Here is a 25686-nt window from a genome sequence, read left to right as displayed (position 1 = left end):
GAATTCCTCTGTGTTTACTTTGTAAAGCAGTAAAACATATCAAATTAATTAAAATGGATCGGTTTATAGATCTAAAAGGGGTGGTAACTTCATTTCTATGTCTTGTTTTCCATTATCTAACCTCAGGAAAATGCAGACTGAGAAAAAACAAGAAGCCCCCTGAACTACAGAGCATTGAAGGTCAGGTGTAGCTTCATTGGGAATCCTTGTAGCAGGCACAGAACAAATGTAGATCAGTAGGTCAAAATGTATCGTCCATTAGAATTGCAAGGAAGATTTACTGAAAGAAACTTTCTTCCTCATCTCAAAAGCTTTTTAAGTTACAGAGCAAGATTCTACAGGTTTTGTAACTGCTCTGTTCTACAGAACACAGACTCAAACAATTCTCAAATATTTTTCACACCTGTGTCACTAATGTAGTTGATCTGGATATTAAAGTAATGTGCACACACACAATACATTTATGCTACAAGTTAAAACAACATCAATAAAATTCAAAGCACTTGTGCCATTTGTTGAAAAGTAGATTATTACATGTAAATGGCTGAGGAAACTGTTCAAGATGTTCAGATACTTTATGTATCTTACCTACTTTGTAGTTGTCCTAACTCCATGTCATACTGAGTTTGGAGGTTACCCTACTGTCATCATCATAATTGTCTCCACATTCTTTTTCCTCTCAGCTGGAAATATCACTGAGATAGTAATCACTTCCACAACACATGCAGAAAATTGCTATCTCAGGCATAACTTAGCACAGCTGCAAAACCTTTACTATTTCAGCAGGGAAGTATTCATGATCAGTTTTGAATCTTTTCAGCTGGATGAAGAGCTGCCTACTTCTTACACATTATTTCGCTTACACTGTCTGGTTATCTCATACTTTTGCAATTACAATGCTCTGCCTCTCTCTTTTAAGACAGAAATGGAGTTTGAGCTTTGGACTGGATCAAAAAAACAGAACTAGGGTGTTTAAATCAGATTAGCTACATTATTTTAAAATATGGCTTATCCTCATTCTGCTGCTACTTAACTCCTGAGGCAGCCAAACAAGCCTCAGATATCTTTGGTGAAGTTCCCTGAACATTTAAAGTCCTGCTTCCCAGCACACTCAGGAATAGCAAAGGCTGACACTGTGAGCTGATCAAGGTAAAATGTGATTCATACCCAGGCTCTTTCAAGATCTGCAGCACCTCATATTCCTTAGCCCTTACGGCTAAGGTTTTCAATAAACTGTATCTCTGCCCACCTCCCAAATCTGGCAGCTGGGGCTCTTGCTGCTTTTTCAAGCTTGGCTGGAAGAAATATCCCTCTGCCCTCCAAAGGAGAAGTGGCCTGTCTGGCTTGTGTTTTATTCTGGTCTACCTTTTTCACCCTCTTTACTTTTTCTAAGACCTACCTCAGGGTGCATAAGTCTCCTATGGGCTACAGAGGCATTGTGTGGGTCCCCCTGCATGGCCAGAATCCTAGAGTTTAGACTGAAATGCTAAGCATCACATTACCCAAGAACTCAAGTTAAGGGATACAAAGATTCAATGCCTTTGTCTTCTTCAAGTGATTAACTTTTCTCCATATCCCATATTCTAGAAGAGCACTAATTTTTCTGTGGTGGCTGAGACTCTCCCATTCTTCCTGTGAAAGCTATTACACATTTTGTGGTGTCCTTAAGGATGTGCTGGATGAGAGAAAAGCAGGTGATATCAGTATACCCAGCAGTTTGTCATGCCGAGCCACTTCTGAAGGTTAGAGATGTGCAAGTAGATGTCTTCAGGCAGAGAAGGGAAGGGATCCCATGTCTCAGCTGCTGAGAGCAACACAGAGCTCACTCATGGGGGTGAAGTTGAGCCCATCAGCACACCAGAGTGTAGCATTCACACCCAGAGCTTATGCCATCCTCCCTTCCACCTTGTATTCTGATACCCTTCTACCCTGAATAACTTTCTAGCACTGTTTTAAAAGAAAAAAGACCTTCAGGGAAGAGACCAGAAGTATAAATCCTCAAAGATGTGCTGAGTCAGCTTTTCACATCCCAGAGAAAGAAGAATTTCTGTAGCTTCAGCATTTCCCATTTGCTCACTCAGTGGCTCTCTGATTAAGACACTGTTTTTTAAGGAGTCCCACTCTGAGGTCCATAAATCTCTTAATGTATTACACTACAGTGGCTGGTGCCCTGCAGTGAAATGCTGAACAGAAACCACTTTTTGGAACAATGTCTTGGTAAAAAACTGCTACTGCATGGATTAGTAAGGTTATTAGAAATAACCTTTGTTACTCCAAGGTTGAGGCTCTGGGAGAGTAAACTTCTTTGTATCTTTTATTAAAACTTTTCTACTAAGCCTTTAAAACACAATGCTGGCCCATTCTCAAGTTAGTAAAAGACCATTCTCTACCTACTTAACACCAGGAAGGTTTTACAGCTCAACGTTTAGTTTATCCTTGACACTGTAACATCATTAGTTCTGTGTAAAGCACTCAAATGTTTGGGTTTTTTTCAATATTTTTATGTGCATTTTACTGTCAATCTGAGATAACTTTAAAGTGCAATACAAGAGAACAATGCAAAAATAAAGTAGAATCTCAATATATGTTTGGTCCAGTTTTCAGATCACCTTCATTCCAGTTCCACTCTGTATAATCCTTCTAGAGATCTTCAAAGTCATTAACATAGAGGCATCAGTGATTTGCAATTTAGAACAGAAATTTTTAATGCAGCAGTTCTGCACCATATTTACAGCTCTGCTATTACCAAATGTGACTTCAAAGTACCTATACATACAGCTACTTAGTTTAACCTTCTAGGAAGTGAAAATAAATATTTTCCTTCTCATGTTTGCTTCAGAAAACACTTTGAACATTCTTTTGTTGTTGTTTTTTGGTTTGGTTTTGTATGAGTGTGAATCTCCCTTTCCTTCCTCCCCTCTTTTTAGGAATAAGTACATTTAAGAATGAAATTTGGGATTTTTATTTGATCTTATGATTAATTTGGCAACAATTATATAGAATCATATTAGTCCTCAGGACAGTGGAACTTTACAGGAAGGCTACAGAAAACATCTATGGAGATGCCATCTACTAGCTTGTCCATCGCTCCTCACACTTTCTACAGAGACATGCATGTAGGAGACAGAACTGCAGCTCCATCTGTAGTTGCACATGGGGACTATGACTTTAGAAGTAGAGACAATCAAGACAAAGGGAGTGTAAAATTATTCTTTCAAGAGACATGGAGGATTCAATCATTCACTGTATAGATCTGATCTGATCCCATTTTGGAATATCCCAGACAAATTTTCATTCAGAAGTAGTTTGCAACAAATATTGTAAATAAAATTCCTCCCTCTGTTTTCTGAAGAAGGAATACTAAGGTAAACATGATCATATACTTTCAATTCCTTTCATCCACTGGTGCCTCCACACCAATATCCGTGACAGCCACCCTCCAGTTTGCCTTGGGATTTGCATGAGATTGTTTCCAGCATGAGATTCATGATTTAATAATAATCATATGCTAATCCTATAGTTTCTTGGTTATATTCCACATACATTTAACTTAAAGATTTTTAGGTTTGGTGTTGGGTTCCCTACATTACACTACATATAAGAAAGAGTACATGACAAGAGGAAAGAGAAGCAGCAAGCATCTGCAGTAAAATGATGCATTTTTGACAGGACAACTTTTGACGTTCTAGGGAAGTTCACAGAGAGTGAAAGAATCTCCTAAGAAAAGCCACACAAGTCTTGTGGAGGCCGAGAGGGCCACTGCATATAAGTGTATTTTTTTAAGAAGTAAATTTCCTAAGTCTCTCTACTGTCTGTGAACTCAGCCTAAAAAGAAGGCAGTTATATCTTCTTAGGGTCAACTCCTAAAACTCCTCTCTGTATTAGAAAGTGCTTGTTTGGATACATGTGAGAGAAGGAAGAAGTCAGCTTCACTCAGCAGCAAAGGTGCTATTACCTTAACACCTTTAATGAATTAAATTTTGTCTTCACTCATATTTTTTGGCTCTGCAGCAATATAGCTTAGCATAGGGTCTTGACTAATGCATTCCTATTTATGTGGACCCTTAGAATGATGGCTATTCTAGGGAAACTTCAATAAAACATTTCCTTCAAGATCCTCAATACTCAATATATTCTGGATTTTGTCTATTTGTAGGTACAGATCTGTACAACTAAACATGTAATTTTGTATCTCTTGTCATTAAAGTATGCTAATGCGGTATTTTCAATAGAGAAGGATGTTTATCAGTAAGAAGAGGGACTGCCCTGCATTAAAAGCAATTTTATCTGGCCATCACCAATCTGTTTGAGACTTGAATTAGAGATTTGCTCTTTCTCTTGTTTTCAGTTCAGGCAGATGCAATGCTCACATGCCCTCTCTGTGGCAGCATGGCTAATGTTTTGTTGCAGAGTTTACAGATTCTGGGTGAAGAGGAAAAGCACAGGGAGAACATCAGGAGCTGCCAGGTTTTCAGTAGCAGCAGGATCACAGAGGTAATAGTGAGAAAGAGACCAACAGAGCAAACAAGAGATGCTTCAATACAACCTAGCTCTTCAGCTCCCCGAGACTGTAAGTCTTCTCAAGGAGGAACTACATTGCCTGCACTGTTTCCTTTGTCACTGTGGATGTAACAATAAAGGGAGGAAAGGAATGAAAACTGCTTCCTCATGATTGTACAGGCATCACTAGTTCTTGATGATATGGAACTGACACTAACTACAGCTTTATTCCTGCCTTCTCACTGCAGTTCTTCGCTAAAAGGAAGGAGGGACAAAGAAGTAAAAAAGGACAAAAAAGAAGTAATAACAAGCCAGGAGCAAGCTTCTTGTGCGTTTTATAATCACAAGTTGCTATCACAAAAAACCTGAAAATTCATTGTGAGAGGAATACACTTGTCTACATATACAACATGCCTTTCCACTTTCTGGTAAGACTTAAAAAGGAAACTTGTCAGAGGTATAGAGATTAAACATGTTATTTCCAGAAGATGAAAGAAAGTGGATGATTTGAAACAAAGACTTAATTTGGCTATTTCTATTAAATCTTGCTCATCTTTTCTTGGGTTCAGTATTTACTGTGGCTGCACCTAGAAAATTTTGAAATCACTTTTCCTCTTAGATTATTACTGCTATTAATTGGTTTGAATTGTGGATGATTCATAAAGTCCTAGATATTTGTATTATTTTTTCTTCCTCTTTTTTTCTTTATTTCAATATACTGCTGTATTCGTTAACTATCAGGATAAATAAGGGTTTAATGTTGCTAATTTGGAACAATTTCAATGCAAATAATGACTAATATTTAAAATTCATCACAGTCAGTAGAGTTAACATTTAAGTAAAATCCAATATACACGTCAGATTTCTGCAATAATTAAGGGTCTCACAAACAATTAGTTACTAATACAATTGATTTCAGAAGGAGCTATGAAATTCTCACTCTTGTGAACTGTAACTAGATTTCAACATCAACAGTTTTGAGACATCTTTTTAAAATTTCCTCTTTGTTCTCATTACAGAATTCATGTGAGACAGAAACAGATTCCTCAACATTTTGTTGATGTCAGCAAAGGCTAGTGATTCATATAACTGGCTTCACACCCAGGCACTAGTGAAAGTATTATTCAGCAGGTAAAAATTTTCATACAGAAAATTTGTATTTCTTTTTTGCAAGGAAAAAAAAAAAAAAAAAAAAAAAAAGATGTAAAACCAGAGTAGAAGCCTGGGCTTAGAAAGAAATGTGCTTTCAGCATAACAGATAATGCTGAGCACAAGGGATTAAGTAAATATAAATGGCTACACCCAAGACCTTAACAGTTTTAAGTAGAGTTTGAAAAGAAATATGCTTGTAATGCTGCCAGAGTTTCCTTGTCTCAACAACGTTGTCAGCATAGTAGGGAACAAGCATAGACAACTGTGCCACAGTGGCACAATTTGCCAGTTTGACATACTAACAATTTCAAGCACTGTTTTGTTGCCTCCAGACTTTTTCCTTGTCAGGCAAGTGCAGAGATAGTCATGTGGGAATACAAGGTCCCATACTGTAGATCACAGTATAACCACATTATATTTATCTAACGCAAGCAGCTGGTGACAGGCTTGCTCAAAACCCAGTCAGCCTAGAAAAGACTTCTGTTCTCTGTTGATCTAAAATGCCCAAAAATTTGTCCAGAGTGCTCAGAGCTGACAAAAGACCTTTAGAGCTGCAGAAACAACTGAGGTCCAAGAAATCTCTTCACATCTAGCACTGCTCTTATACACTGCCTGAATTCAAAGTATCTCCAAATCCTCTTTTGTCTTTCTACAGCTAATACCAGAGTCCTACAAATGACCACAAGCCAATATATCTACCTAGGATCACCACAAAGGCAGGAAGATCAGACATGACATGAGCACCTTTCACATTCAAACCAGGGCACATCTCTTTGGGTGTACCAGCTATGTCACCCCACACCTGGTCCTTATTAGTCCTTCCACAGGCAAACTGTATGTAATTTAATGTATTTTGACCTCCAAGATCTTCATATTCAACAGTGTATATAAAGCTAGTGAGAACAAACTTCATCTACAATCAAGGTATTCATCCAGGTGCATGATTAAGAAAGAATAGGGTAAGAGATAAAACAAATAAGAAGGATAAAGAGAGAAGAGAGAAAACTGAGATACACAAACCAAAAACAAAAACACACAAAAAAGCCCCCAAACAAACAAGTAAACAACCAACCAAAAACCAGAACCAACCAAACAAGAAAAAACAAGGTTAAAATATTCAAAAACCAAAAAGATAAAGTGGATGAGAACATGGACAGGTCTGAAGGACCAGGAGAGAACTGGAACAGGAGCCAGACTGATGAAAGTGCTCAAATGAAAGTGATGATGGAGAGCAGATGGGGCAAAAGGAAGACAAAAGGAGACAGGCAAGAGGAAGAATGACAAGTTGAAATAGGAGGAAAAAGCAAGGAAAAATAAGTAACAATGAAATAAAATGCTGAAGTAGTTAGTGGGGCAGATCTTCAGTGACAGTGTTAAGCAAGAACACTATTTTAAAGTAAATCTGTATAACTTTACCAGTATCTTCTTTTCATGCTGTGTTTAATGAAACAGGAATTGGAAAGGCTGATAACCTGAATCTGGTCAGGTTTAATTTTGCTGAGTGTGTGTATTTCTACTTTCTACTACTCCAAATTCACACAAAAAAACCCCACAACACACAAATAAACAAACAAACAAACAAAACTACTCTGGAGGGAGGGGGAAAAAAAATAAATAAAAGAGTGCAATTTAAATTGTCATTGATTTTAAAGCACTGGAACCAGAGAAGCAAACACAAGAAACATGAATGATGGGCAAGGAGAGCAGCAAAAGTGTCAGCTTGTTCTGAATGAGCTAGTTATCATTCTTTTTTAAAAAATAAATCCTTATTTTCCCTACTGTCATTTCAGAACCTTTTTTTTTTTTTTTTTTAATGCTACTACAGAACATATGTTTCTGTGCTGAATAAACTAAAATAGTAAGAATTTTAATTAATTTACTCAGACTTATTATCTTCCATGATCAAACTTGGAATATGCAGTTAGGCTTTACTATCCTTTTCTTTCCCTGTGTTGTTTCCCCAGTAAAAGATTCAGAAATGTTGGCGGAAGACTTTAGTGAAAAAGTATATATCTGTTAACATTTTCAAGAGACTGATCAGTCCTCCAGAAGGATAATAAGCTTATCACCTCAGCCATGTGAAGTGAATATTTAATGTTACCAGACTTTTGAAAAAGGAGTGTGAAACAGGAAAGAGAACAGTGAAACTTATTTAGTTCCTTGATGGTTATTGTTCAAACAAAAATCAAAATAGAAGTACCATAATTCTAAAACTTACACTTCATAACATTCCAGTTAGTATGTAAGCAAGTCCTCAAGGCCTCTAAATGGAAGACAAAGTTCAGATGAAATGTTTCTCTAGGAATAAGAGATACTGTAATCTGAAGGCTAGTGAGTTGAATAATTAATAGGAAATACTGAAAACTGGATGTGATAAGAGAAACCATGTTACATTTTCATGACTTTTTTTTTTTTCCTCTTAATAACACTCCATTGTGTCTATAGTTTTCTCTCTGCTCATATTTAGCTCTTTATATACACCAAACACAGTGGTTGCATATGTATACAATATATGTATGCATTTAAGTATGTATATATACATACATACACACACTCGCATGCACACACACACACACAGAGGCACATTTCCTTATTCTGTCCTCTTCTTTTCCTACCTCTGCAGATGCTATACTCAGAAATCTGTGCCTTCTTCCCCCCAGTTTTAATAAGAACACACAACGCCCTGTGGCTACAGGGAATTGTGCAGCCGGCCCATTAAGATTAGCGCAGCTACAGGAGGAACACAGAAGCAGCTGCTGCTGTAAATGGAGCTGAGTGGGCATATGTATTCTTGAGGAGTTTTAATGGGCCATCATCATGACATGTCAGTCTCCAAAATGACTATTTGTCATTCACACTCTTAAAAAGATAGTTTGGCAGCTTTGGGAGTTAAGAGCCATCTGTATACTATGCATCATCACGTACTAATTGCATAATATTTATTGGGGGCGGGGGGATGGCAATACTGTATTGTAGCACCACCAAGAGCCTGCAGGCAACATGACATGTTCAGAATAGAAAGATCTGCTTTCCCCTCACACACACACTTCAAGCTTTTCAGAAATTATCTTGCAAGAATTAGAATAGGGAAACAGGACAGAGTGTTTGTAAACAATAGGCACACTGAAATCCTTACAGACCTGCTCAATATTCAACTTTCTGGTTTTTGGTTTTTTATTGGGTTTTTTGGGGTTGTTTTTGTTTGGGGTTTTTTTGCTTGTTCGGATTTTGCTGTCGGGTTTTTGGCTTGGTTTTTTTTTTTGTTTGGTTTTGTTTTGTGTTTTTTTTCCCCAAGCCACTCAGTCCATCAATATTTATTCCTTGGAGTACTCATTCTTAGTATTTCACTAGCAAAACTGTGTAACTGGCAAACCAAGTCATTGAGTAGTGGATTTGCTATTTGACTTACCATACAAAAACTGCTTCTGTTTTTACCCAATTACATGTAATTTTTGATTAAACATACCAATGACTCAAACTTCATTTATACAAGCACTTGAAATAATTAAAACATTTGAAAATACCACTGGAGATAAATTCTATTTACAAATCCCTGAATGCCTATTCTTGCCAACTGTATTTGGGTTTCTGCACTTACTTATTTTCCAGGAACAGGACTACATTCTCTTTCATACAAATAGTATTTTCACATGATCCATATTTATTCATACTGCTGTTATATACTAAACCAACATATTTACTGGTCCAGTGATTCAATTTATTTGTTGCCAAGAATCACTGAAGCTGTAAGAGAAAATTCTCTTAAAGTCACTACTTTACATTTCAGCAGTGTAATAAAATTATTTGAGGGTGCTCTCTCCCTGCTTTCCCCACACATAGCTTCTGTGAAAGTGATCAGGCTTAAAATACGTAGCATAGAAAATAAATACCAAAACCCCTAGTATACTTCATAGACAAATATCTCTGGGCTAACTTGAAAAGTTTATGCACCTGCAGCAGCTTACAGAAACAAAGCCTTTAACAAACTTAGTTCAACATGAACAAATATATGCTTGCATATTATTAATATACATATAGTAAATATATTCTAGAGTATACACTTTTCTTGAATTAATTACACGTATGCATGTATGCAAGAATACATATATATTCACAATGCTATGAAAATTTTTCTTTCTTATGCCATTTTATATTTTTTTAAAAGTTAATCATTTTATTAATGATTTTTTTATTTCAAAGTCTTACTTATCTATTTATTTGTTTGTTTATTTTCATGACCAGAGAATTAATGTATGCACTTAGCTTTATGGCACCGAAAGAGGGGAGGCAAAGCAAGAAAGACAATGGCAGAATTTGTATTTGTGCAATACTGCAAACTGAATGCTTTTACTTTTTCCCTCTTCATGAAATTAAAATAAGAAAAAGAGAATACTTGAAAAGTTGTTTCTCCTATATTGCTTTTTCTACTTAGCCCTGATAATTCAGGCCTAGGATTTCAAGCACAGAAAATGAGAGAATATTAGAGGATCTCTTTTTTTATATCTAATTCCGTAATCTAAAGAATTATCTGTAATAGCACAGAGCAGGAAAAATAATGCACACTTCCTGTTTGACTATCATATCTGTAATAGCAAATTTACAAAGAAATATTCATTTGGTATTAAATGTTTTTCTGAGATATGTACTGATACTAAATGTCTTCATTTTAAAGTGGAAATTTTACCTCCTATATAGTCTCTTCCTTGTCAAGCCACTGATCTATTGTTTGGACTGATTATCCTGTTTCTGCTTCAACTACCCAAAACAGCTTGAAGCATTGCTTGATTGATAATGATTTTTCTCATAGGAACCTGCTTCCCAAGAACATTAGTACCAAGGAATAAATACCCAGAGGGTGTCGAGTTTTTTTCAGTTTTTGTTTGGTTTTGTATTGTATCAATTCCTCAAATTTTGTTTGCTCTTGAAAGCTTAATGCTACTAAAAATCCACTTATATCTTACCTTGAATGTTTGTGGAAAGTGCTGAAGCACTGAGACACTACAAGACGATGGTAACTGTAAAGTAGCTGAAGTAATTTCTGTGACTAATAGTGTCTGTAGAAGCTTAGAAAACACTGGAACACAGAAAACAGCACAATCTGATAATTTTAATGATGAAAGATGCACAATGCAGAAAAAAAAATGTAATTAACTGGGTCCACTGGCACACTAACCTATAATTCCCTGAAAACAGTTAAGGACTTGGTAAATAAAATTTATGAAACTGTTAAAAAGAAGCAGAATTAATATGTTGGTCCAAATCTCTATTTTTAATGTACACATGATGATCAATGCATCACAAAATTGTTCTGTTTGAAAAAGACCTTTTTGATGATCGAGTCTAACCATAACCTAACTCTGTGTATGATTAACCTAACTCTACCAAGTCCAGTGCTTAAATCATGTTCCTAAGCACCACATCTGTATGTCTTTTAAACATCTCCAGGGATGGCGATTCAACCATCTTCCTGGACAGCTATTTCCAGTGTTTAATTACGCTTTCCAGTTTATTCCAATATCCAATCTAAACCTCCTCTGGTGCAACTTGAGGCCATTTCCTCTTGTCCTGTTGCTTGTTACTAGGGAGAAGACACCAGTCCCTACCTCTCTACAGCCTCATTTCAGGTAGCTGTAGAGAGCTAGAAGATCTCCCCTCAACCTCCTTTGCTCACAACTGAACAACGCCAGTTCCCTTCTCAACCTTCACTCCTCATAAGACTTGAACTGTAGACCCTTCACCAGCTTCATTGTCCTTATCCAAACTTTATCCAGCACCTTGATGTCCTTCTTGTAGTGGGAGGTCCAAAAGTGAACACAGTATTCAAAGTGCGGCCTCACCAGTGCTGAGTACAGAGGAACAATCACTTCCCTACTCCATCTGGCCACACTGTTTTCGATACAAGCTGGGATGCTATTGGCCTTCTTGGCCACCTGGACACACTGCTGGCTCATATGACCTAGACAGGCTGGAGAGTTGGGCAGGGAGAAACTTCATGAAATTCAGCAAGGACAAGTGCCCCAGTCTTGCATCTGGGGCAGAACAACCCCATGTACCAGTACAGGCTGGGGGCTGACCTGCTGGAGAGCAGGTAATTGTTGTGGGAGATTCTCATTTGAGGGGAGCTGAGGTCCCCATAAGCCGGCCAGACCCAACCCTCAGGGAGGTCTGCTGCCTTCCTGGGGCCCGGGTTAGCGATGTTACTGAGAAACTCCCAGGCCTGTTGCAGCCCTCTGATTACTACCCAGTAGTGGTCATGAAGGTGGGCACTGATGAGGCAAGTCCCAGGGCGATGAAAAGGGATTTCAGAGAACTAGGCTGAATGCTTGTGGGATCAGGAGCACAGGTGGTCTTTTCCTCAGTTCCTTCAGTGGCAGGAAAAGCTGAAAGGACTAGGAAAACACAACTGATTAAAGACTGGCTTAGAAGCTGGTGCTGTCAGATGAACTTTGGGTTTTACAGGGCACCAGGTATGCTAGCAAACAATGGCATAGAGTTACCAACAAGGGGGAAAAGGATTCTTGGCCAGGAGTTGGCAGGACTCATTGAGAGCTTTAAGCTAGACTTGATGGAGGTAGGGGACAAAACTCCTGGATGCTTTGATGTACAGGACACTGGGCCTGCTGGCATTGGACGGGAAAACCCTGTCCTGCAGGGGATAAAGTGTCCTAGGGCACGAGTTAGCAGGGCTCATTCACAGAGCTTTAAATTAGATCTGAAGGATTTGAAGTGGGAGGGGTTTGTAGCTGGGTTTGAACTAGTGGGGCATTGTTCTAGTATTAATGAAGACCAGAAGGCCTCCCACCTCCTAAGGGTGCCACCAGCCTGCTCACATCGCTCCCTGAAATGCCTGCACACCAATGCAGGCAGCATGGGGAATAAACAGGAGGAGCTACAAGTCTGTGTGCACTCTAAAGGTTATGATCTGGTGGCAATCACAGAGACATGGTGGGACAGCTCACATGACTGGAATATGGTCATGGGTGGCTATGTTTTTTTTAGGAAAGACAAGTCAGTGAAGCAAGGTGGTGGAGTTACTCTTTATGTGAGAGAGCAACTAGAATGTATTGAGCTCTGTCCAGGGGCCAATGAGGAGCAAGTGAAAAGTCTGCAGGTACGAATTAAGGGGCTGGCTGGCATGGGAGATACAGTTGTGGGGGTCTATTACAGACCTCCTGATCAGGACAAGGGAGTTGATGAAGCTTTCTACAGGCAACTGAAAGCAGCCTTGCAACTACAGGCCTTGGTCCTCATGGGGGATTTTAACTACCCCCATATTTGCTGAAAGGCCTACACAGCCAGCCATTCACAGTCTAGGAGGTTCCTTCAGTGCATTGATGATAACTTCTTAATGCAAATGGTGGACAAACCAACCAGGAAAGAAGTTCTGATGGCTCTCATACTCTCCAACAAGATCTTACAAATATGACTCTTGTTAAATGCAACCAAATGCCATTGGATGTAAGAAAGAACACTTACACAATCAGCAACTGATACATAGTTCAATTTTCAAGCTGTATAAGAAAGATTTTTAAATCTAAGTCTGAAACATCCGGCTGGACTTAATTTTGCCTTTTAAGCCTGTTCTGAGTTTCAGTACAAAAGCCACTCTTCTAAAGGCCTCAGACCTTTTGCACCTGTACTTTCATGCCCAGCAAGGCTATAGGATCTGGGCATACCATGACCTGGGGGCAGAGCAGAAGGTAGAACTTGACAGTACTGCTGGGGGCTCAGCAGTCACAGAGCTCTCAGCAAGAGTCAGTGAGGAACCCCTGCCCTGCAGCTACTGAGTAGCCTTGCTGAGCCTCTCTGCATGTACTCTGTACCCAATTCCCAAAGGCAGAGAAAACTCATCATCCTGTGCTGGGAAGAGGGGAGCTGCCAGAGCTATTGGGAAGGAGATAAAGTCCTTGTTGGCCCCCGAAATGACCAGCTTGGTGTTTGCAGGCTGGAGGCCAAAACTACATGGAATTTATTGCAAATCAATGTATTCTTGCAACAGCTATATCTTTCTAGTCCATGTAGAAATATCAAATTTCTATGACCCTGGTTTACAACTGTAAGGCAGCATAAAGTTTAAATTAGAGCAGATTTTTTCCAGTTTGGAACAATTTATCTACAATAGAATAAACTTATTAATTTTTCTCTCTATAATACATGAAAGTTGTTACTAATATTATTGTTTTAGGCTTTCTGAACACTTCCAGCCATTCCTCTGATTCAATGGCTTTTCTTAGAGCAGCTGAATATTTGCAACAAGTAGAGCTGTGTGAGTTAGCAGGAGGAAAAATTAAAAAAAAAAAAAAAGACAAAAAACCTGGCAGGCAAGTTCTCTATTTCTTTGAAAACTCTCCAACACCGTGAATCCTACAAGAGCTTAATTAAAATGAAAAGGGAATTTTCAAAGGGAGAAAGCAAAAGAAGCTTTTTTAATGGTCTATTTTTGTCCTGAGCTCAGAAAATCTCTTTTTCTTTTTCAGCTGGTTTCCCCAAAACATAAATATTGGCAGCTTTAACGTTTGTTTTTCATCCTCTTGAGTAAGAGGCAGTGAGTTCAAAAGCTTTTTCCAGTCAAGCTTAGAGGGTTTGCTCACCAGAGCTTGGATTTCTGACACAACTAGTGGGTCTAGAACAGTAAACACTACCATGAAAATAAAGTTGCCATTTCAAGGGAATGATGAATAAATAGTAATACATTCACTTTGCTGATAATTAGAGGAACTTGTTTTTTCAGCCACTGCTCACATGACATGCTGGAGAGTAGTGTAAGAGAAAGGGACCTGGAGGTCTTGGTGGACAGGAGGATGACCATGAGCCAGCAATGTGCCCTTGTAGCCAAGAAGGCCAATGGCATCCTGGAGTGCATTAGAAAGGGTGTGGTTAGTAGGTCAAGAGAGGTTCTCCTCCCCTTCTATTCTGCCTTGGTGAGGCTACATCTGGAATATTGTGTCCAGTTCTGGGCCCCTCAGTTCCAGAAGGACAGGGAACTGCTTGAAAGAGACCAGTGCAGAGCCACAAAGGTGATGAAGGGAGTGGAACATCTCCCTTATGAGGAAAGTCTGAGGGAGCTGGGTCTCCAACTTGGAGAAGAGGAGACTGAGGGGAAACCTCATCAATGTTTACAAATATGTTAAGGGCGAGTGTCTGGAGGATGGAGCCAGGCTTTTTTCAGTGACCAGTGATAGGACAAGGGGCAATGGGTGCAAACTGGAACACAGGAGGTTCCACAAAAACATCATAAGAATCTTCTTTACTGTGAGAGTGGCAGAGCACTGGAACAGGCTGCCCAGGGAGGTTGTGGAGTCTCCTTCTCTGGAGAAATTCAAAACCCACCTGGACAAGTTCCTGTGTGATGTGCTCTAGGTGACCCTGCTCTGGCAGGAAGGTTGGACTAGGTGATCTTTCGAGGTCCCTTCCAACCCCTAAGATTCTGTGATTCTGTGATATTCAGCTAGCTGTCAACCAGCATCCCCAGGTTCTTCTGCTCTGGACAGCTATCCAGCCCCTCTTCTTGAAGCCTGTAGTGCTGCATGGGGTTCTTCTGACCCAAGTGCAGGACATGGCACTTGGACTTGTTGAACCTCATATAATTAGCCTTGGTCCATTGATCTAGCCTGTCCAGATTTCACTGCAGGGCCTTCCTATCCTCATGCAGATCAACACTCCCACCCAATTTGATGTCATTTGCAAACTTACTGAGAGTGCACTCAAATATCTGGTCCAAATCATTGACAGACATTAAATAGAACTGGCCCCAACGGGCCCAGCCATTCAGATAGTTTTTAGCTCAGCAAAGTGTACACCTGTTTAGGCCACATGTAGTTTCTCCAGGAAAATGCTCTGGGAAACAGTGTCAAAGGCCTTATGAAGAGTTTACAGTGGATCAAGGAAAAGGAAAGAAAGGAAAGAAAGGAAAGGAAGGAAGGAGGAAGAAAGGGAGGAAAAGGAAGGAAGGAAGGAAGGAAGGAAGGAAGGAAGGAAGGAAGGAAGGAAGGAAGGAAGGAAGGAAGGAAGGAAGGAAGGAAGGAAGGAAGGAAGGAAGGAAGGAAGGAAGGAAGGAAGGAAGGAAGGAAGGAAGGAAGGAAGGAAGGAAGGAAGGAAGGAAGGAAGGAAGGAAGGAAGGAAGGAAGGAAGGAAGGAAGGAAGGAAGGAAGGAAGGAAGGAAGGAAGGAAGGAAGGAAGGAAGGAAGGAAGGAAGGAAGGAAGGAAGGAAGGAAGGAAGGAAGGAAGGAAGGAAGGAAGGAAGGAAGGAAGGAAGGAAGGAAGGAAGGAAGGAAGAAAGAAAGAAAGAAAGAAAGAAAGAAAGAAAGAAAGAAAGAAAGAAAGAAAGAAAGAAAGAAAGAAAGAAAGAAAGAAAGAAAGAAAGAAAGAAAGAAAGAAAGAAAGAAAGAAAGAAAGAAAGAAAGAAAGAAAGAAAGAAAGAAAGAAAGAAAGAAAGAAAGAAAGAAAGAAAGAAAGAAAGAAAGAAAGAAAGAAAGAAAGAAAGAAAGAAAGGAAGAAAGAAAGAAAGAAAGAAAGAAAGAAAGAAAGAAAGAAAGAAAGAAAGAAAGAAAGAAAGAAAGAAAGAAAGAAAGAAAGAAAGAAAGAAAGAAAGAAAGAAAGAAAGAATTTTTAATGTAAAATTTTACCATAGCATTTAAGTATTAGCAAACTATTTCATATGAAAAGGACAGCAACCAAAATCCATAGCAAAACATTACAGCTTCATTGCTAGCATGGCAATATAACTTGAATCACCAATGCATGCCCAAATAAAGTGTGGCATTAGTTATCTTCCTGTAGATACTTGTATTAAAAATAGTTCACTTAAAAAGAGAAGAATTTCTTGGTTAACTTATCTTAAAACTTAAGTTACTATTGTCAGTGTGATTACATTTAATTTAGAACCTCTTTTTCAGTCTGGCTTGATTAAGCACCTTAACATTTCTGTAGTATTTTCTATTAACTACTATGACCAATTAGTAAGATGGCAATTCAGTAAAGGTAAAACACTGAATAGCAAATAAGTTGTTCTTTTTTTTCAGTAGGCTATAGGAAAACCTTTTTTATTCTTCCCCCTACTCTTATATATTTCATTGAAGATGGTTTATCACATTGGTAATTACCCAAAAGTATTTCTAAAATACATATCCATTTATCTGTACAGACTATCTAGTCAATTAACAGCCCACTGCAGTCCAAAAAGCAATGAAAATTTAACCCCCTGCTACATCAAATGAAATCTCTGTTTTAGAATTCTTTAAGTCACAAAAATCGTCCTTATCCATGTACAGTATGTCAGTACTTGCTTAATGCTCATGAAAATTGGTACTAAACATATGTCTAAGCGCCTTTCTGAAAGAGCCTTAATCCCTGTGCAAAGGAAGGGTGCTTTAATGAACAGCAATGTGCATCACATAGACTAATTGTAAGAAGCAGAACTGAAAGCTTAAGTGATTCCATTACATAAATTCACACTGTAGCTGTTCAGTATTCAGAACAAGCTGAAGTTGAGTATGCACAGTAAATACGAATATTTGAAAGTCTGCCCTAAACTGTTCAGTTCATTTAGAGTGATCCTTCACGAATAAATACTTTAACATGAACTGCTTTAACATGAACAATACTGGGTTCTTTGTAAAACCTTCCAGCTTAGAAAGATTTAAAAGGCTGTATGTAAAAGGCAGTGGTCCCCTGGTGCCTTTTCTTATTCTGGTGAGAATGATGAGTGCTTAATAACGACAATCTCATCAAATTCCCATGCAGTCATTACACCTTGTTTGCTCTAAATCATATTTTGACATTTCAAATAGTGAGATATTTATGGATTAAAATTGAAATTAATTCATTGTTCTTAAAAAAACACAAAACAAATATAGATAGGACTTTTGTCATGTACAATGCTGATATCAACCCTGATTTTTTTGTCTGTTTTTTGTTTGTTTGGGTTGTTTTTTGTTGTTGTGTTGTGGTTTTTTTGGTATTTTACTGTCATTAAAAGCTGGTAATATAATCAATTTATGTTCCACTGATAAACAAATTATGAGAAAATACTGAAATGGCAGGTGTAATTTTATGTTGGTCATGTATACTTGCTGAATCTACATTAAAATTCAAATTGTGCAGACCTGTTTCTAATTCTGAAAACCATCTGGATTCTACTAAAGTGTTCAAGGTCTTAATTCAGAAACTTATTTCCAGTACTTCACATGCATGTATTGAAAATTTCTGATTTACATAAAGTCCCCTCTGATAATCTGAAACAACATGTCCTTTTGCAGGTGTAAAAGATGCCACACAGGGTACACAATGCAAATTCTTGGGTGACCATGGATGAAATTAGAGCACTCTTATCTAATTATAATTTTCACATTGTTCCCCTTCCGAGCAAGCTCTCATTCAATAAAAATAGAACACACAATGAGTTCCTTCATGAGATGCTCCCTGCTTCTGATGCGTTGTGGTCAACCTAAAGGTACCAGAGTTATCAGTATTGTGTACTCCATAACTGCAAACAAGGTCAGTCATCTGAATTGACTTTTATCTACCTCAAATGTTTCAGCTTAGATGACCATGACTAATTCATCTGTCATACTACTTGTGTATGCCATCAAACATCTCCTAAAGGAATCTTTTATTGTAGTATCTGATTGTTTTATTATAGTATCTGATAGGTTTTATAACCAAATCTGAAAACAATGAATTACTCTTGGAGATTAGAGTTTAAAACACTATAATACTTGCCCCCAGCATTCAAGGCTGATCTTTGCTAAGTTTCACTTGACACAGCATGTAAACTTCTCTACCAGATTGTCTGAGCACACTCAAAGCTTAATTGATCCAATTTGCATGTCTCATCCTGGCAGAATTGTGCATCATTTCTATCCTCTTGGCCTAAGTGATCACAATCTAATCACTTTGTATACAAAGCAGATGGAAACTTTCCAGCTCCTTTGCTATCCCCTTGCATTCATCCATATTAAAGCAATTCTAATTTGACAAGCAATCTGATCTTTCTGTATTTTTATAGGATTACTGTCTCATTGATTGGCCTTCTGTCACCAAGTGTACTGTTCAGAACTTTATACTCAAGGCATTTTCACTTTTGTCTCACACCTTCTGTGTGGTTCATTAAAAAGATCACTTAATTTAACAAATTGTACTAAATATCCCCCCTTAGGGAGGTTCTATACAGCCTGGTGTAAATCAGCACAGCTCTGTGCACTAGAAGGAGAAAGCAATTCCCATTAATTCAGGATCTGCTTCTATATTTTTAAGATAAAAGAAATAATTAATTATATCCATATTCATAAAGATCTAAGCCTTGTACATACTACGAAAAATGTATGGCTTTTAAAAGGAAAATGTTATTTTTAATTAAGTAAGAATTTTCCAAATAGTAACTCTTCTGGCACAGGAAACAGAAATAACTTATTTATGTTATTTTTCTGTACCTTAAAAATGGGAAAATTGATGTTTAAATATGGCAGTTTAGTAAAAGGTTCTATTACTTATGAATAGGTGAAATCCATGTTGTGAAAATTGCACAAATAAATAAAAGCTTCTGCAAAAAAAAAGGTCACAAGATCAGTCAAACCAATGAGAATAAGGATGTATATATTTCAAATATTCAAAATGAAATTTCTGAAGTGACTATAAAGTGCTACTTAATAATCTCACTTGTAGTTCACAGGTGAAATTTATATTCCCACCTGTTTCTAGTTTAAATACATCTTCAAAGGTAATTTTGTTTCTTCACCTGTACTCTATTCCTCAAATTCCTAACTGGCAAATTCTTTGTCCTCCTAAAAATCTGACAGATCCTCTGCTCTTCTGAGAGTTTGTAGTTGGCTAATACTGGGGGTTTTGTTATTTATTTTATTTTCCATCCTTTTTTTTTTGTTTCTTCCTCTTTTGTTCTCTCCATGAATCTCTGTTGGTATTTGTTTAACAAAATTTATGAGAAGGCAAAAAGACTGTTTGGGTTTTTCTTTTTTTTTAATTTGTGAGAAATTTAAAGCACGTTGTTCACAGAAGTGATCAAATACCAGTGGTCAGTGCTCACAACAGTACAAGATAAAGAATACCCTTCAGTCTGCTCTGCAGCTACTTTTAAAACAGGTGGAAGACTGGAAGGCAAAAACAATGGCTGTATAAGAGAATAAAGGAAGGAATCAAAATGTACTATTAAATTCTCCAATTTTTACCAAAGAGAAAGCATGCCAGCTCAGCAACAGAGCCATGTTGTTGTGTCCATATTTACGTAAAAATGGCAGTACAAGTGAATCTAGTGAATTTGATGTTAAGTGGCAGAAAACCTAACTGAATTAACCAAGTAAACCAATTTGATCATAAAAAATAAAATATATTAAAAAAAAAAAAAGGCATCAAGACAGCAAACAGTTGTAGTATAAAACCAGTAATGCTTCTATATTACTTGCACTTCAAATAAACTTAGCGGACAAGCCAAACATAAGCTGCTTGTATTGCAACCTTGGTTGAGTTTTGTAAAGAAAATCTGTGTTTCCAAGAGAAGAATTATGCCTTTGGTTACATAAGTAAGTAAAACCCCTGCTATCTACAGACTTTTTTCTCATTGTTAAAATGTATGGTCTCGTAGCCTATAAATGGGTTGTGCAGGTGTAAGTCAGTGGAACATAACAAATACATCTGTGGATGACACTCAAGACATAATAAAATGCAGTTTTCAGTCTCTCATCTGTGTTAGCTCAGCAGGACTAATAGCAATAATAAGTAGGAAAAAAAAATATTACCAGAACAGGCAGGTATGACTCACACATTGAAAAACTGAGAAACAAAGTATAATTTTATACAGTAACTTTTAAGAGCAAATTTTCTGCTACTCTGTAAACAGACACATATTAGACCACGGTGCTGTATTTAGTGAAGACACCTAGGATTTCTAAGCCAGTATGGAGACTCATGGCCCTGAGCTTTCTCCTCCATGCAGCAAACTGCTTCTTCTTCTGGCAGTCCTACACTCCACCCTGAAGGCATTTAAATTTTCAGCTGAGGTAAAAAAATTAACAGTATTGAATGTTTTCCTTGAGCCGAACTTTAAAACAAAATGTCAGGAATGGTCTGTTGATTAATGAGACACACAATTTCAGGAGTATGAAGAACAGAATAACTCTTATTTGACTTTCAAAATATCATTCATAAAATATTGCCATCCTCTACCAAACATGATTATACAGTATCTTAATGGCTTAGGGTTTAAGAAAATCTATCTTATTACATTACTTCTCTTACTGCCAACAAAACCAAAACTGTTCTTTGACTTTGAGAATAAATTAGGAAAACACTGACTGTAATGTTCATCATCAAATGCATTTACATTTCCAACAGATCCAGGTAATTACGGGGGGAAAAAAAGATCTGGTTTCACCCTTTACTCTCTACAATGGCACTCTTACCAGTTCAGTCAGAGTTCTGTCATCATTAAAGGTTATTCACAGGTGCCAGAGTGTTTGACTCCAGGAAAATTTGCAATATTACTGATCACTTTGTTCACTGCAATAAACTTAACTTCTGACCTTGATAGCTAAGCTGCAACATGTTTTCCCCTGTATCTTGCTAATAACCTTACAAAGTAATTTTCTGGAGAATTGAATCTGATCCACAACCTGTTAGCTCATCCTGCTACAGTCCAAAACTCTGTTCCAAATTTATATTTGCAGTTTAAGCATAGTACAAAGCATGCATGAAATCATGCAAACTGGAAGGTGGTCCACTGTATCTAACACAGAAAATGATCAAATTATTTCAGAAACAATGGTAAATACCTTGAATTTTTAGTGTAGTCTGCAGATACAGACCTTTACTTCTCTAAGGGTATCAGAAGGATCTGTCATCAAGGTGGACATCTTAATCTTTCTTTCTTCAGCCTCATTTCCTGCTTGCTGGATATTTTGGAAGCAAGACAAAGAACCTGAGCCTTCAGTCTGTATCACCCAATATGAAAAGCAGTAATTGATTTACTTTTGTGCTACTAGAAGAACAAAACTGGCAAAAAAAACCATTCTGGAAAGATGATTTTTGCCATCAGACTAACAGAATGGACAGAATCTTCTACCCAGCTCTGCTTACTAACATAATACATGAAAGGAAATTGTTGAGTGCGATACTGTGGCTTACACAGTATGGAACAAAAACAGATTTTGACAGGACACCAAAATTAGTCTGTAGGAAAGAACCTCCATGTAGCCTGCAAATAGGTGAGAGGAAACAGTTACATGAAATGAAGAATGTAGAAATACCTGTCTAGAAGGAAAAGTGTCTACTGAGGTTCTGCAAGACTAGAAAACTCACAAGTGTCATTATTTAATCCCCTTAACTCCAAATACGTATTCACTTTGTAAGGTATGGACAGGCTGCCTTCCTTGGCAGTAGACCAGAGCATTAATCTTTTTGATTTTCAGCTCTTAATTTGGAAATGATCTGGACATGGCCCAGTTGCTGCTCTGTCATGTTCAACACCCTTTCATCCATCTATTGAGAGCTCAAACTTGCTTGGACTCCTCCAGATCTCTATGTGGGTTTTTTGCTTATCCACACTCTATCTTGACCCAGTAATTCTTGGAACCTCGTAGAGGGAAGCATTTTTTTGTTGTTGTTCTGCTGCTTGGCACCATGTTACTCATGTTTTTGGCTTTTCTTGAACAAATTCTGAATTGTCTAGCCCTTGCCAGTAAAGTTTTATAATTTTGCATTTTTTTTCCTTTTCTATCCTTTGCAACCTGTTTCCAGAAAAGAAACATAAAATCACTTTTCTACTAGTTTTTGTCTTGATGATAGTTGGCTTTGCTGCTGTCTTGTATCACAGATTACCATGTGGTACATGAAATACTCCTCTTTTACTTACAAATGAGTTTTACATACCTTTCTGTCCCTTTCAACAATATCTGTAAGTTTACAGACATAGTCTTCTCCACGTCTCAAACCTGGACTTTACTGGACCTCTGACTAAGTGCCCTCCTTTCCCATCTGTGTTAACATAACTAAGTCAGCTAGCATTAGTACCTACAAGGCCTTATTTCAAGAAAACCCGTGTGGTGGATTGATGTGACCTAAGCTAATGTATGCCCTGTATACATGTATATAGCATTCTTAGCAAAGGGCATCAAGACATATACCTGTAATTGTTATACTTTAATCTAAATTACCTTTTCGTAAACAGATAAACTGAAAGAACTTTTTAAACAACTAATATTTCCTTTGCTCTCCAAATTTTTCAAAAGGGATTAAGATACACATAGGAGTACACTTGATTCAGCAGAAAGAATACAACTGAAAAGCAATAGGGCTTCAAGATCCTCAGAGTAGTAATGGCCATGGTCTTGAAAAAAGAAACAAACATGAATTATGCAATTTGAATCAGAAAATTATATAGGAAATAATAGTTTAATTTGGCTTATTTCCTGTTTAACTGAAGGTATAATAGAGTGGTTTTGCTCACAACTTTTTATTGTCAGGAAAATACTGAAAAACCAGAGGGAAGTAATAAAAGCTCTGTAAAGATTAGCACAGGACTGCACTGCTGACTAATGAGGAAAAACTTGTAAAACTGTAAAATAAGTATTGCTCGGCTAAGCTACAGTTAAGTGATAAAAGGTAAAAGGTGGGGAAGACAACAGTTTACATATGCATGAAGATTATTAACATAAGAGGAGTTAGAGGAATTATGTAATGGTTTTTAATATAAATACTATGCAGTGTTATACACTGCAGGTTAAAAAAGCAAGATAAATATAAGCCAAGTACTTTCTTAAATGTCTAGTCTGTCCATATAATGTGTGCAAATTATATACAAAAGACAAGTTAGACAATTTCCTAATTTATGGCATTGCATTTATGCCATGATTTTGGAAATAAGAAATTATCATCTGCTCTTCCCAACTGTCTGAAAACTTTTGTTACAGAATAACAAGCTAAAGTTTGCCTAATACAGTACCTGCCTACCTTTTAAGAAAAAATGAATTACTTGATTGCCTACTCAGCACAGTTACAATTTGGTACCTCAGTATGCAGTGTTTAAGCAGCTTATCACCCTTACACATGTATCCAAGTACCAGATTCTCTGTATTTTGGAAGCATTTCAAATGGAAAACAATTCTTTGGGCTCAATTCTTGCATGCACTCCACAACAAAATTGCATGTCTCTGTAGTCCCCAAGGTAATTTCACACTATTTACAGAAACAGGAATATTAAATGGGACAGTATAACTACAGAAGATTTTGTGGAATTCATGCAGTAAAATCTCATTAAATCACCTAGAAAATTACATTAAATTTATTTTTTTCTACTCAAGAGAGGGCCAAAGAATCTCCTGCAATATAGGTAGAACATTATGTCAGACCTCCCTTAGCTGTTCTCAACATATACTCTATTCATCCATATGAAACACCATAATGCAGGCTTTCAGTGTTCCAAGAATACTAGGTATGAGTGAAAGGAAGGCACTATTTTTGAAATGTCAAAATATGGAATATGTTGCTACCTGTTCTAAATCAGTCCTCAGTATTCCTCTTCTACTAACCTACAGAATAAAATATCACTAAAAAATTGAATTTCAAAATAGTTGCATTCCAAAATTAGTATTCTCAAATAGTGTACTAGGGTAAATAAAACTGATCTCAGAACTCTAGATTAAACTTTCAGTTACTCTATGAACAGCAAAACTTAATAAACAGCATATATTAAAAAACTTTTGACTTCTTCTCAAATGTTTAGAACTACCTTCCCCTCCCAGGGGAGCATTCTGAAAAAGAAAGCCTGAGACTGAGTAAGACATTTTTTGTATTTTTGGGTACATGAATAATTGCAGATTAACAACTATATGCAAAAGAGCTATCTTTGTGTTGGGGTTTCTATTTATCTAAAAGAAAAAATATTGTTTATTCTTAGCTATATTGTTTATAATTTATAGAGTACAACTACTGTACTGCATGCTTTACACCCATGTAAATAACAATATTACTTTTGTAAAAGCTGTAGAACCAGTAAATACTTTAACAGGGAAGGAACTACTGCCTGTAGTAATTTTTATCTCAGTCAAAAATATCTGCAATAATTAATCCTAATTATATTGTATACTTATATGAGTATATTTAATTATTTTGGTGATAGGCGTCTTTTCATTATATATTCTTCTGTTGGCAATGGAGTTTCTTCATTGGTGAAGTTTACACTTAGTCTCAGAAGATTAATGCTGTTATCATTTATAAATGGAGGTCAATTAATCTATAGTTATGTGTTAACATTTTTCATATAATGTAAACAAGAAAATCCAATTTTAAAATGGTTTATACTCTTTTTGGCAGCCTTGAAGCTACGAGAGATTAAGAAATGTAACCTTCTAAAACTTCTGCTTATGTAGTAGGCTGGTATTTATACCACAACCATAGCTTGGACAGTTGGGACAGAATTGAGAGTTCTCCTCACAGAATAAATGCTACTGCTTTTTCTATGAGCTACTTGTCTCTTGTTTACATGACACTAAGTATCTCTCTTCCAGGGAAAAAGTGACAGAGAAGATGCTGGTAGCAAAAGATAGCTAATAGTAATTCTGAGAGAAATGAGCAACCTAGTGCATTAACTTCTTTTCTTCTCTCAGCATTTCCATCATTAGCACTTAGCCACCTCTTCCAGGAGAACGCATAACACTGACAGGAAAAAAATAAAATAAAATTATACTACAGAGATTTTCCTGGACTTATCACCAGTACACTTATTGGACAGGAAGGAACCATTCCCTGTTTTTTTCAGAATCTCCAGTTATGTTATCCCATGTACTTCCCTTAATTGGTAAATTTAGTACTGGAAAACTGACATGTGTACACAGGCACTATTTGAATTAAGTGATTACTAAAAAAAAACACTTAAGAAATACAGTGAGATATTGAAAGCAAAAATAAAACACACAAAAACCCCACAACAAACAAACAACAACAAAAGAAAACAAAACCAAACACAAAAAAACCTAAAACCATGAAAAAAACTGACCAAACAAAAATGCCAAAAAAATCACAATACTG

At 37.2% G+C, this 25686-nt stretch overlaps 1 protein-coding gene across 1 annotated transcript in view; it reads right to left on the bottom strand.

Annotated features, from left to right (window-relative positions):
• Nucleotides 1-25686, bottom strand: part of CDH7 (cadherin 7, type 2) — a 74825-nt gene that overhangs the window by 40833 nt on the left and 8306 nt on the right. The gene's annotated exons all lie outside the window — the stretch shown is intronic.

This window comes from Chaetura pelagica, unplaced genomic scaffold (genome assembly GCF_000747805.2).
Source record: "Chaetura pelagica isolate M959 unplaced genomic scaffold, ChaPel_1.0 scaffold63, whole genome shotgun sequence".
NCBI lineage: Eukaryota > Metazoa > Chordata > Aves > Apodiformes > Apodidae > Chaetura > Chaetura pelagica.
The sequence above is the reverse complement of the archived record's forward strand: the minus strand, read 5'-3'. Positions and strand labels throughout refer to the sequence as shown.